Source organism: Cervus elaphus, chromosome 21 (assembly GCF_910594005.1).
Source record: "Cervus elaphus chromosome 21, mCerEla1.1, whole genome shotgun sequence".
Classification (NCBI taxonomy): Eukaryota; Metazoa; Chordata; class Mammalia; order Artiodactyla; family Cervidae; genus Cervus; species Cervus elaphus.
In genome coordinates, this window is record NC_057835.1 from 22387132 (window position 1) to 22402015 (window position 14884).

Sequence of the window (14884 nt, forward strand, 5' to 3'; positions counted from 1 at the left end):
GCACTGAGCAATATGGTAAGCATATTTTGAAAAGTGTAAATATATTTTCACAAGCTATAGACTACATTCTATTATATTACAATTAAATTGTAATAATAATAGAATGTAGTCCATAGATTGTGAGAATATTATTATTACTAGCTACCATTTATTGCATGCCTACATTGTTACAGACACCATGCTGAGTGTGTTATAATATTTATATTCTCAACAACCCTATGTGATAGGTATTAACCCTGAATACTCATTGGAAGGACTGATATTGAAGTTGAAGCTCCAACACCTTGGCCACCTGATGCAAAGAGCCAACTCATTGGAAGAGACCCTGATGCTGGGAGAGACTGAGGGCATGAGGAGAAGGCGCAGCAGAGGATTAGGCAGTCTGGCTTCTGAACCTTCATTCTTAACTGCCATGTACTTCCTAGATCAACTGTCTTCCACCCCAGCGCCTTCCACCCCTTTCCATGTCCATTTCTTCACCAGGGGTGGCTGGAGCCACCTCACACCAATTTGCAAAAACCAACTGTTAAAATGTCAGGAAATTTGTAAACAGGTGACCAAACAAGTCAGTATTAAGAATTAAATTTTAGAAATCTGTAATCAAATAAATTATAGTAAAAATAAAGGTAAATCCTTTTGTATCTTTGTGACTCATTTTAGTTTTAATACTAATAATATTAGTGGTAATAACATTAATAATAAAATTAATAAATAATGCTAATAATACTAATATCATTAACAATATTACCACTGCTAATACTATACAATTTACTGTGCATATTATTTTACTACATTTCCAAATCATTTTATTATATTTACTGTTACCAAGACTCTTGAGATTTTGTGTCCATTGCATCCATACGGTGGGAGCACTATGTAATGTTGTTCTGTACAGCTGTTCCTAACTCTGCTTTTAGTGATTATCGATACGCCAACTTAGGACTATTTGCACCATGGAAATAGGCGAATGGGCTGCAAATCAGTGCATGTATTCCCTCACAGAGTATGTTGTTAAACATTTACTCATACCACTGCCAAGGGTCGTGAGTATTCAAAAAGAATTCTCTGGAAAATTGTCCCTAAATATTTAGGCTATATGAGGAAATCTTTAGTTTATGTCACACTCATTCAAATGATCTAGTATGAATTCACTGGATTAAAAAAAAAGTGAGCGGTCCTGGGGACAATAGTGACACTTTTTGAACATAAACACGTCAAAGTAATAGTTCCCAGATAATTTTTGCTGATATTCAAACTAAGAGGCTTTTAAGCTTCTCCACAGAATTTATCTGTTTACCTCTCTAAATCATGCAAGCAACTTAGTATAAGACAAAGGGTGGAAAGAAGATAATAGATTCTAAATTCATACAATATAATATAGTGTGGATCATCTAATGAACCATTATAGTTTCCAGTGGCAGAGCTCACCCTTAAAAGGCCAGAACAGTGAAAGGTGACGCTAAGCTCACAGACCAGAGGAAAAATCCAGTCCAGCGGGAGTGGTGTCATTAGTGGGGCACAGCCTGAGAGATCTAAACCAGTCTGTGTGATCCCAGACCGCCTGGCTTGGTAATGTGATGCTTGGTAATTCTGCCTTGTGGGTCACTGGTTCAACCTGACTTACGTTGAGGTTAGATGAAAGCTGCTGGCCGCAGAAAGTGATTTAATGCTTTCAGTGAAATGAAGCAGTTATCTCAGCTCAGTTCTGCCTGGACTCCTGTTTTTTCCCATAACAGTTAGCAGTCGTTAGCACCCTTGTTGACAGTTTAGGCAGAAAGGCCAAGATCACAGTAGGCCCAGAGGTTAAAAATCACATCTCACCTTGGTGGTCCCTCCAGAACAGAGCTGGAAAGGTAAGAAATCTTATTCCATCACTTGGTCCCATTAGAGAACTTTCATATCCACCATTATGCTTCTTTCTCAAATAGCCTGGAGTCAAGAGTTCAAAAGAACACCAGGAGAAAACAAAAAATATTTGTAAAGCCTCTTTGCTCGTCATTTCCCTTTCGATTTTAGATAAGAAAATGCAACATTTGTAAGGTCACAGTCTTAAATCACATTCTTTAGGGGAACATTTTCAGTAGAGGAAAATTTTGAACAGCTGAATGCTGTTTGTAAGACTTATTTGAAATCATTAAAGTTGGAAAAATAATAAGTTATAGTGTGGAATTTTAAAAGACCTCATCATGGTAGAAAAGTGTAGTTGAGTGAAATGACCGCTCTGAACTACTTTAAATATTTAGATCTCTGGAAAAAACACCAGGTGGTGTCGCAGAATCAGAGACTGGGGTGCAAGGGACTAACAGGCATGAAACCTAGTCCTGATGTGTGTGTGTGTGTGTGTGTGTGTGTGTTAGCTGCTCAGGCATGTCCACCTCTTTGCAACCCCATGGACTGCAGCCCACCAGGCCCCTCCATCCATGAAATTCTCCAAGCAAGAATACTAGAGTGGGTTGCCATTCCAAGAATACTAGAGGGGGTTGCCATTTCCTTTTCTAGGGGATCTTCCCAACCCAGGGACTGAACCCAGGTCTCCGGCACTGCAGGCAGTTTCTTTACTGTCTTAGCCACCAGGGAATCCCATGAGAATCTTAGTCCTAACCCTATCATTTATAGAGCATTATGAACTTCAGAAAAAAGTCATGCTAAACTAGATGGAATTCTTTGACATTCTATGGTACAGACTTTTTTAGGCAGATAAAATATTTCTAAATACCTAAAAGTATTACTGTGTGAAAATTACTTGGCACAAAGTCTGGAATATAAGTGCTATATATTTAGTTCTCATATTATTTTTGTTATTACTATTACTATGATTATTATTTAAAATACTAAATTACCCAAAGCAAATTATAAATCAGTATTGGGAAACTAAAACTCTAGCCCTAGCCTGGATTTTTTTTTTTTTTCATCAAACTATAGAAGTATGAAATGTCATATCCAGTAGATAATCATTTACCAACTGTTGTTCATAGGAATAATAATTCTTCAAAATGTTCCTTTGTAAAATTATTCCTTGGATGAAAAGAAAATTGAGGAAATGCTTCCTACTACCTACCCTTAGAAAATAATAGTACATATTAGTTTATTAAATATTCAGAGCAGTTTTGGGAGAGAAGTGTATCTAATTTGGCATACTTTAATATTCTCAAAGTTATTTGGTGATAAAACCTCATTAGTGCATACCTACATGGATCTCCAACTGAACTACAGACTCCTTTATTCTTAATTTATTCCTTAATTCTCCTTGAGAATTAAGTCTTGGCCTCAGTATTTGCCTATTCCTATCTCTTTGGACAAGTGCTTATTAAGTGACAGACACAATTCTTAACAGTGACTATCCCACTTAATCCTGGCAATTGGTGGCTTCATGATATCTTTGCAGATGAATAAGAGGAAGTTCAAAGATGTTTAGAAACTTGTATAAAATTGTACAACCAAGATTCAATTGTAGAGTTGAATATAAATGTTTCCTGAGTTGGACTGGAGGGATGGCTGAGTTTGGACAGTGACCAATGCCCTCAAAGAAAGCTTGATTGGACACCGTGACCAGTCAGGAGGATTGGACATCCACCCTAAAGGAACCTTGAGCAGATACCTCTTAAGTGACCCCAGGGCAAGGGGCTAAGAAACTGAGATAGGAGGGGGAGCTAAGTTCTGAGTTCCTGTGTCACAGTCAGAATGAGTTAGGGGGGGAAACGTTTGTCCTGAGAGGAGTGAGTGCTTCATCTTGCTAGTTAGTGTAACCAGGAGCTCCATTTTCATACATCCTTCCCTAGCTCTCCACATACGTGTTCCATGTATGTTTGCCCAAAGTAAAAGTATTTATTCCCCTAGCTCTTAGCCAACAGGCACTATATTACTTTTAGCTAAAAGGACAGTTGTTAAAGAGGCATACTACCCATTTCAGTAAAGTCTGAGTCACACCCTTGTGTGGTCTACAAGGTCAGGTCTTGCTGATATGGCCTTCTTCTTGATAAATCAGCCTATGACCCCTGGTTTGCATCCAAGAACAGAAATTTCTAAGAGGGTCATGTTTGGCAGCATGGGGGACTTAGCGCTTACCTCACTGATAACTTTCAATTTCTTAGCTTGGAGTCATGATTATACTTTTTAGAATTGGAGCCTGTTGTTTATGAAGACCAAAGGTCATTTATTTACAGTGAATCCAATCACAAGATATAATTGATTTTCCAGCTGTTAACAATGAAGGAGGAAGAGGTAAGTTTAATTGTTAGATTTCACTAGCAGATAAAATTTGTGATTTCCGGATAAACCTCCTGTATGACCATTAGTTACTGTGCCAAAAAAGTAAATCCAATTTCCTCAGATATTCTGATTTTTCAAGAGTAATAAGAAAAATACCATGATTTCTAAATATAGTGTCAATTATTTGAAATTTTATAAAATTTTCCTTCGGGGAAAAAGCCACTTGTGGGCTTCATTAGGACTACTGGTTACTTGATAGTAATATTGACTATAGGTGGTTCCATCAGGAAGATGATTTCATATAGCTGGCTTCATCAGGAAGTTCTACCCAGGGGGCACTAGTGGTAAAGAACCTACCTGCCAATGCAGGAGATGTAAGAATCTGTGTGCCAGTATAGGAGATGCAGGAGACCTGAGTTCGATCCCTGGTCAGGAAGATCCCCTGGAGAAGGAAATGGCAACCCACTCCAGTGTTCTTGCCTGGAGAATCCCATGGACAGAGGAGCCTGGTGGGGTGCAGTCCATGGGGTCACACAGTCAGACACAATTGAAGTGACTGAGCACACATGCACACATACATCAGGAAACTTGGTCTATAAGATATCTGAAGATACTTTGCTCTGGATTTATATGTTACTTGAGATTTGTACATAAATTGAGAGAAAAATAGAGTGGATTGCATGCTATCATAGACAACTGGGTAAGTTACCTCTTGATGAGAGGCTATCTAATACATATTTGCAATGTTTAACAATAGAAAAGGATCAATGGAGGTTTAACTTTTTTTTTTCTTGTTGTTTGTTTTCTTGTATATGGCAAGAATACTACTTTTCTTTTAATTTCAGGTATTTAAAATTTTAAATTATAGAAGTAATACATGAATAAGGGAATCTCAAGCATCTAAAGGCCTCCCTGATAGCTCAGTTGGTAAAGAATCCGCCTGCAATGCTGGAGTCCCCAGAGACCCTAGTTCAATTCCTGGGTCAGGAAGATCCCCTGGAGAAGGGATAGGCAACCCACTCCAGTATTCTTGGGCTTCCCTTGTGGCTCAGCTGTAAAGAATCCACCTGCAGTGCAGGAGACCTGGGTTGGGAAGATCCCCTGGAGAAGAGAAAGGCTACCCACTCCAGTATTCTGGCCTGGAGAATTCCATGGACTGTATAGTCCATGAGGTTGCAAAGAGTCGGACACAACGGAGTGACTTTCACTTTCATTTTCAAGCATTTATAATAATATTATTGATTCACATGGAAATAAGCCCACATCTCTGAAAGCTATTACCAAAAATATTGTATCATTCCATATTTTTATTTGCTTGTTCAAATACATATGCACGTGTTGGTGGCTCAGTGGTAAGGAATCTGCCTGCCAATGCAGGAGATGCCTGCCAAACAGAAGACATGGGTTGGATCCCTGGGTGGAGAAGATCTCCTGGAGAAGGAAATGGCAACCCACTCTAGTATTCTTGCCTAGGAAATCTCATGGACAGAGGAGCTTGGTGGCTACAATCCATGGGGTCAAAAAAGAGTTGGACATGACTCAGAGACTAAACAACAGGCAGGGATTGTTGATTTGTTTTTCTTACAAATATGCAATTGCATTAAAATTTTTATTTTATAATTTCATATAATTTAATTTCATATACATTTCAATAATTTTATTATACTTGACACCTTTCCTGCATATATGTATGTCTTCACTTCTGTATATACTTGCACTACCTCATTCTCTCTGAGAGCTACAGCATATTCCCTAATTTGGATGATCTAAATTTATTCCATAATTTGGCAGCACTGAATAGTTCAACTATTTTCCTACTTATAGACATTGCTTTATTGTTTCCAGCTTCTTAAAATTAAAAAATGCTGCAGTAATTTTTAGAATTTGACAAACTGATTCTGAAGTCCATGTAGAAGAAAAATATATAAGAATTGCTTAAAAGTCTTAAAACACAATAATGTTAATATGGTGAAGTAATTTATTATTTATTGAAACAACATAAAGCTAACTATATTCAAAATAATAAAGCACTTGCTTAGGCATAGACACTTAATTCAAGGAACTGAACTCAATAAATGAAACGACTAGTCTACAAGTCAGTGGGGAAATTATGCACTTACCAGCAATTGGTATTGAGGTAATTGTTATTTATTAGAAGAAAATAAATGTAACCCCAATTGTGTGCCCACAGATGAATATAAATTTAAGACAATAGTTCCCACCAGAAAAATAAAAGTATTAAAAGAAAAAAATTAACTTATGAGTGTATATGTCCTTAGGGGTAAAGGAAAGCTTAGTAAGGAAGTTGGGAACAAAAAGATATAATGGAAAAATAAAATATCAGATAACATTATAAAACAATGAAACCAACAAACTAAAAATTATTTGAATGGAAAAAGGCAACTTAATTTAAAAGGACAATGACCAACTGGGAAAAACATTTGCTACACATACACAAAAAAGTGACTAATACTCTTAAGATACAAGTAGTTCTTCAAATTACTATGAACAATGTATAGCACAAGGAAAATTGATATTCAAGAGAATGGGGGAAAAGGCAACAATAAAATAAAACTTTTGACCCTTCAGATTGATAATCATGTTAACACCCAATGCCCACGAGACTGCTAGGAAAGCAATATGCACACACTCAAGAGCAATGATGAGTTTAAAAACTTCTATAAGTTTTGGGAAATAAATCTGGCTATATTCTTTTAATGCTGGGAAAGATTGAGGGCAAGAAGAGAAGGGGGTGACAGAGGATAAGATGGTTGGATGGCATCATTGACTCAATGGACATGAGTTTGAGCAAATGCAGGGAGACAGTGAAGGACAGGGAAGCCTGGCATGCTGCAGTTCATGGGGTTGCAGAGTCGGACACAACTTAGTGACTGAATAACAATAACAATATTCTTTTAAACTACAAGTGTGCATAACATTTAATCAAGCACCTCACTCCTAGAAAATTATTTTTCAGAAAATACTGACAAGTGTATAAAGATACTCTTTTCAAACAGGAACCTGATTTGTTGTTTCCTGAATACAATAGGCAAGTATCCAGAAAACCAGGGGGGCAATTTGGGGCAATTTGGGCTCTCGCACATAAATGTGCTTTGCTTTTGATGTTTCTTTTTCTCTGGACCAGAAAACCACAGGAGGAGAAAAGTCAATAAAGTTGAGTGAGACTTTACTCTCCTTACTTAAAAGAAATGCGGGTAAGAAAGGGGAGAGGGGGACTAAGCAAAGAGAAACAGAATGTGAAGGACTCAGGCAGGGAGATCAGGTTTTGCAGTTCAGTAAGGATCTTTGGCTGAGTCTGTACTGAACAAATGTGTAAAATGACCCTACCTTCTAGGTCATCTATGAGCATGCAGTTGAGGTCCCTGGGCTGTAGAGCAGCTTCCCTCTAGCTATCTATTTTAGACATAAATGGCAACCCACTCCAGTATTCTTGCCTGGGAAATCGCAAGGGCAGAGGAGTCTGGCAGGCTACAGTTCACGGTGTCACAAAGAGTTGGACACGACTAACAAACACAATGATGACCTTAGTGAAGGACAGAGAAGCCTGGCGTGCTGTAGTCCATAGGGTTGCAAAGCGTTGGACAGGACTTAGCCACTGAACGATGAACAACAAGTAATGACCTTGGGCTTCCCTGGTGGCTCAGCAGTAAAGAATCCATGTGCCCGTGCAGGAGACACAGGAGACTCGGGTTCAGTCCCTGGGTCGGGAAGATCCCCTGGAGGAGGAAATGGCACCCATTCCAGTATTCTTGCCTGGAGAATCCCATGGACAGAGGAGTCTGGCAGGCTACAGTCCATGGGCTCGCAAAGAGTTAGACACGACTTATCGACTAAACAACAACAATAACAACAACAAAGTGATAACCTCCAGGGGTGTGATGGGGATGGTGGTGGGAGGGAGGCTCAAGAAGGAAGGGATATATGTATGTATATATATAACTAATTCATTCTGTTGTACAGCAGAAAGTAACACAACATTGCAAAGCAATTATACTCAAAAAATAATAATAATAATAACCCTTGCTCCCTGCCATTTTGTAACTGTGTGGGGAAGAAAAGACAAATGCACACAACCAGCAAGGTGCTAATGAAACATCCATAACGGGTTAGTGGAAGAGCAGTCATGGGGCAAATATAAGCAAATTTCAGGAGAGACTCAATAGCTTTATCATGAGTACTATTTCAAAGCAGATTCATTTGTCTCCACCTGCTGATGTTTTACAAAGGAGGAACAGGAAGCTGGGAGTCAGAGTGGTAAAGAAAGGGTCTAAAAATAAATCTGTCCCTTTATTCCTGTAACATGTCTGATTCAGCACTTTTGCCCCCTAGGTTTTCCTTGGAGGTGCAAGACAGTGTTCCTTTCTTTGACAAAAGGTCCATTTTCTTCACTTTTTCTCAGTCTTTTATTTGTCTTACTGGTCACAAGTAATGAGAACAAAACATCTGCTCTTTATTGAGTGTTTACTGGGTGTCAGGGACCTAGCCAAGCATTTTATATAAGTGGCCTTCTCCAGTTTTCACAACAGCCCTGCGAGATTCATATTTTTTATATTTTATAGATTAAGGAAACGCAGAGACTCAAAGTTATTAATACCTTGGGATGGAACTTACCACTATCGCATGGCAGCGATGGTCTTCAAACCTGTGTTGAACTCCAGAGTCTACAATGTCCTTAAACACGTTGTTAGCCTACTACCTTAAGACAGAACATTTTGGAATATAGGTCACTGTGGTTTTTACTGCAGTCTTACTTCTCTGCTTCACATCTTGACTTTTATTTTTTTTGTCTTGTGATTAAGGTCTTCTCAGGTGACTCAGAGGTAAAGAATCTGCCTGCCAATGCAGGAGACACAGGTTTGTACTCTGGGTCAGGAAGATCCCCTGGAGAAGGAAATGGCAACGCAATACAGAATTCTTGCCTGGGAAATCCCATAGACAGAAGACCCTGGTGGGCTACAGTCCATGGAGTCACAAAGTCGGATGTGCGACTAGGCCTGTAGATTACGGTTAATTTGCATGCCTCTTTACCTCAGGAGTTGATAAACACTCTCTACTGTTCTTTGCTTTTAGAGGATCTACATTCAAAAATGCTTTTATAGATGCAGGAAGTAAAAGTAATATGCAAGTATGTAGAAGTTGGTCCTTTGTGAAGGAGAGATTTGATTTGCCTTTGTGTTCATTTCTGCCAAGGAAAGACTGAGGACCCACAATGCCTTGACTGGTTTTGATGTCTATTAGATGGATTTCTCCTGAGGAGTTTAGATAATCTCTGATATTTATATAGTGGCAATCATATCCCTGGCACTTAAGAATAGCCAGAAAGAGATTAGATAAAAGACTCTTAAGAGATTAGTGTAATGTAACCCAGACTTTGATGCATCTGTTCTCTGCTGGCTTTCCAAGTCCCGCCCACATGCTATTTTTCCCAGGAAATACAAGGGGCAATTTTAGGGTCTTCTACTAGGATTGTTTTTTTCTGTTCCATTGTTTTGGATATTATTGTTTTGATTTCCTTGACATAAAATGTTTAAACACTCAGTTTTGTTTTATTTATTTTTAATTTTTTAAAATTTATTTTAATTGGAGGCAATTAAATTCACTATCATCATACAAGGGCTCTTCAGAAATATCCCAAACTATGACCACTACTGAGATGGACCTCCAACTCAATCACTTTTTTAAAGAAAGAAAAATATACGATTAATTAATTCCACCTCCTAATCCTCAGACTCCACTCACATTTTTCTAGAACACTCCATTTCTCTTCAACCTATTCTGCAACTCTTCAAACCAGAATAATGGGGCAAAAAGAATGCCTGATGATTGGGTGAAAGTGTTGGGACAGAGAGGAAGCTTTTGCACATTCCTTTGATTATTTTTACTGATTGCCCAACATTCCTTTTTAAAGACAGCTCCATTTCTTAAAAGCCTGAGAATGATTGCTTATGCTAATCCTAATGCATATCTAAGCATATTGGCCACTTGGCCCAGTTTCTGTGTTTGAAATTGAACGCACATTGAAACCTACCAGGTCGCTGCCTGCTCTCCCACTCTCTCAAACACCCATAAAGACACGTACACACAGATTTCTTCTTGGTCAGCATGTGTTCCCAAAGGTTCAAAAACATCCCCTTAAAATACCCACATACACGTTTCTAAACCACTAGTACCCTTCCTGGTGTCAGAGGAGTGCATTCCCTCCACAGGCTTTTCTTACAAAGATTTTTTTTTTTTAAGTATATTTATCTTGTTTTACAACCAGTTTCTCCCATAAAAGATATTTAGTTTTATGTCCAATTTATATTTTATAATCTCAATCCATGGAGCATTTCCTTTATGAGATGATGTCTTTAATGAAATGTATGACATAAATTTTGAAAATCTATTGATACTATAATTGCAACATTCAGCTGGCTTCTCCTTTGATATTGTCTACCTCTTCACTTTCATTTTCAATATTATTAACTAATATTTGTCAAAACAAGTAAAGTTACTAAGAGGAATGTAAAATCGCTGAAAGAAAATTATTCTGAACATTCTCTTAGAAAGTGATGAAGGCAAAACACAACTGCCCCCTCTGAGGTTTGAACTCAGGACCTTCAGATTATGAGACTGATGCGCTGCCTACTGCGCTAAGGAGGCAAGTTAGAAGTAGAATACTCTGTGGACACTCCTCACAAACAGGCATTTTCCTTTGAAGCCCGAAAACTGGTAGACTATTAGAATTATCAATTTTTTTTATTGCTTTCAAAGTACATTTCAACAATTGGCTCAAAGTGTTTTTCAAAATTGAAGCTGCTTTAATTATACAGAATTTTCTAGTGTAGAGACACAATATACCAAGATAAAGTTAACCAGTGTTTTTATATGTGTGCTCAGTTAAGTCCAACTCTTGGGACCCTATGGATGGTGGCCCGCTTGGAATTCTCCAGGCAAGAATAATGAAGTGGGTTGCCAGGCAAGAATACTGAAGTGGGTTGCCATTTCCTCCTGCAAGGGATCTTCCTGACCCAGGGATTGAACCTGTGTCTCCTATGGCCAATGCAGGAGCATTCTTTACCACTGAGCCACCTGGGAAGCCCTGTCTTTATGTGGCTGTTCTCTTATATTAGGGCTTCTGTTGTGGCTCAGCTGGTAAAGAATCTGCCTGCAGTGTGGGAGACCTGGGTTTGATCCCTGGGTTGGGAAGAAAGGCTAGCCACTTCAGTATTCTGGCCTAGAAAATTCCATGACTGTATAGTCCATTGGGTTGCAAAAAGTCAGACGTGACTTTCACTTTCTCTTCTATTAAGCCCCTTGCCCTTAAAGATCCAGGAAAGGATGAAGGAAATGGTAGGAATATTTTGGAAGAGGGTGGACTGCAAAATGTTGCTTATTGTCCTGACATTTAATATAATTTAACTGAGAAGAATATAGCTGCATTTTGTTCTGGCAAACAACAGCATTTTCTTGAAGACCCGTAACATGCATTGCTACCATGGTTCCAGCTGAACACCTGCCATTCCGAGAAGGTCACACAGGGTGATTTCTGCAACCTTCTAAAGCTGTTAGTAGTTTTGAATGATTTTTCCATGCAAATCTCCACTTTCCCTACTGACTAGTTATGATGAAAAGAGACTATTTTCAGTCCTAGTAGGTGAAAGAATCAACTAGGTGCAAATCTAAGCAGCCAGAACAAAGAAACACAGGCTGGCAGACCTGGGTGGAGTGAGGGAGTTTATTTTTAATATCTCTGTAGGGCCATTTGTGTGTTAGATCTAAACACAATGCAAAGTTAACTTCAAGGAAAAAGGACATTGATTTTAAAAAACAACTACACATTACTTATTTAATTTGCATATCTATACCTCTTCAAGATTAGTTTAACTTTAGGAAACAGGGCATTAATTGTTCAACTTTTAATCAGCAGCTACCAGAGTTGTCATTTTTAAGATATCAGTTCCATATTTACTCACAATAATCCTTTCAAGAGCTCTGAAAAGCAATGGAGAAACAGACATAGAGAACAGACTTATGGACACGTGGAGAGGGAAAGGGAGGGTGAGATGCATGAAGAGAGTAACATGGAAACTTACATTACCCTGTGTAAAAGGGACAGCCAATGGAAATGTGCTGTATGTCTCAGGGAACTCAAACAGGGGCTCTGTGTCAACCTACAGGGGTGGGATGGGAAGGAGATGGGATGGAGGCAAAAGAGGAGGGGACTTATGTCCACCTATGGCTGATTCATGTTGATGTTTGACAGAAAACAACAAAATTCTGTAAAAGCAATTTTCCTTCTATCAAAAAAAAAAAAAAAAAAAAAAGCTCTGAAAAGTTACCAAAGCCTATGTTGTCCAGAGGGCAGGTAAGACAATTTTTCTGTTAGCCGAAAAGAAAAAAAAAAACCAGATAACCATAGATGGCCATAACATTGTGTAAAACACAGCTGCTTTGAATACAAAATATAAAACACCAGAAATAGATTAGAGGGAGAGAAAAGAGAGTCAATAAAGGGATGTGACTGAGAAAAGACACCCTACCAGACAAAAGGACGACATTGTGTTCAGGTGCTTTTTTTATTCCTGAGAAGAACAGATTTATCAAACGATCATGTTAAGGATAAAAATCACAACCATGACACAATCAAAAGTTTCCGTTGTTTGTGAAGGCAAACTTGGCAAAGTTGACCGGTCAAGGCACTCAAGGTTTTGTCTGTTGAACTAGAGTGTAAGCTTCTGTAGGTCAGGAATTACAGCAATTATTTTCTTCTGCCCGTCTCCTTTAGAAGGTACGGGAAAGATGCTATCTGCCTCACAGACCTATAAAATGGCCCTGCTGAATCCGTTCTCACTCAGGTCCCTCGACACACTTCTGAATGGGGGCAGAGGGCAAATTGGACATCAAAGAGTTGCCAAAGGCTTTTCTGCTGTGGAAGGCTGAGGAGCTCTGGATGATTCTTTGATCTCTGTTTCCCTCCCCCTCCCGCCTCTGCCCCCACACATACCTCACATCAGTCTTCCCGAGACCCCACCCTGTGTCTCTGCTCTCCTCAGCTGCTCTCACAGAAGACCCCTGACATCCTGGTCCGCATTAAGGAACGAAACTAAACAAGAGTGCAAACAATCAACCTTCTAATCCAGACAAGCTGCTGTCGTAGCCTTTGGCTCCCTTATCTGAACAGAGAAAACATTTGGTGAAACCTTTTAAATCTCAGTTAAAAAAAAAAAATCAGGGGCAGTTTTTCTTTTTTTCACCCCCCTCTTCATTTTATATAGAACCCAGATCCTACTGCTCTCTTTGGCTCACCTGCGAAAGAATCAAGAGGGAAAGTTTCTAAGATATTAAATCTGAAGTATATACATCTAGCTATAGAATTCTTGAAAATCTTTAAAAATTAAAGATTGTCTACTGTAAGCAAATCTGTTCTGAAAGTGCAGCATTTCATGAACTGCAATGTACAAGCAGAGGATGGTTTCTTTGGAGAACAAACTGATAAGCTTGTTTAAAAAAAAAAAAAGCTATGTAAATGTTAGAATCTCTTACATGCTGGAACACACAATAAGAGTAGTTGAAAATAAACTTCAGTTTCATCAAGAGAGGCTTGGTTCAAAATAAAAGATGGTCTAAAATGTATAAGATATTTTAGAATCTACTCTAATGAAAGAGAACATGCAATCACTAGCTTTGATGTTTTAGATTTCAAATGCCTAGAGGAAGGGAACTGAACCCCATGACCTTCTGAGGACTCTGCTCAGTGTGGGAAGCTCATTCCAGTTCTGGAATCAGCAGATGGTGTCCACCCTGGGTTGAGTCCCTAAGTCAAATCCGGTACAGCATCACTCAAGTATGTTCTGCTAAGTAGTGGTTGCATAGCCTCATCATCAATACTTCACCACCCCCCAAATCAAATATTGGTTAGCTTAATTTTACTTCAGCTGACATGCATAGAGAATCTTCTATGTGCCAAGTTCCATTATTGGTGTACCGGTAGATATAAGAAAGAATAGAGCAAAACTGGAAAATTCATCTCAAATTATATTTACAACTGGAGTTTTGTCCTCTGGCCTTTTCTATTATATGAGAATTGAAAGGGTCATAGAAGGCTCATCATATATGACAACCAGTTCTTCCTTTTAGGCTTATGGAGAAACTGGATTACTGGATTACTTTAAAAGATCTGGGCTTTTTTTCCTTTTAACCTTTTAAAAAAATGCTTTTAATTAAGCTGGGCTTAATTTCTAGGCAGGGAGATGTTTTAAATCAGATAAAATAGTCTAGTATGTTCATCTCTAAATGAGTCTAAAGCTTTTCCATTTGTTACATCCTGATTATACTGGCATTTTTTTAGCCATTAAATGTAGATGGTCCCCAAAGTGCTACCCTCAGTCTTCAGATAGAAAAAAGAGAGTTTTTTTTCCTTGTCGTTTCACATTCCATCTATTACCACCTTAAAGCAAATGATTTCTAGGGTCTCTCTTTCCCAGATCTCAGATATCTAAACTTTTTACTCCCCTGTTCTTTCCTCAGGCATCCCCTTCACCTAATGCCGACCCTTACTACCTTGACTAAAGTGACTATTTCTTGCCACTCACCCCAAATCCCCTTATCATGCCCTTTTTCATAACTCTTAAATATACTAAATAGTTCAATTATTATCTATTTTTTTTTATAT

The 14884-nt window shown here is 38.5% G+C and overlaps 1 non-coding gene across 1 annotated transcript; it reads right to left on the bottom strand.

Annotated features, from left to right (window-relative positions):
• Positions 1 to 10799: 10799 nt before the first annotated feature.
• Positions 10800 to 10872, bottom strand: TRNAM-CAU. The gene has a single exon. It is a non-coding gene; the product is annotated as a tRNA-Met (tRNA).
• Between the last annotated feature and the right edge of the window lie 4012 nt (positions 10873 to 14884).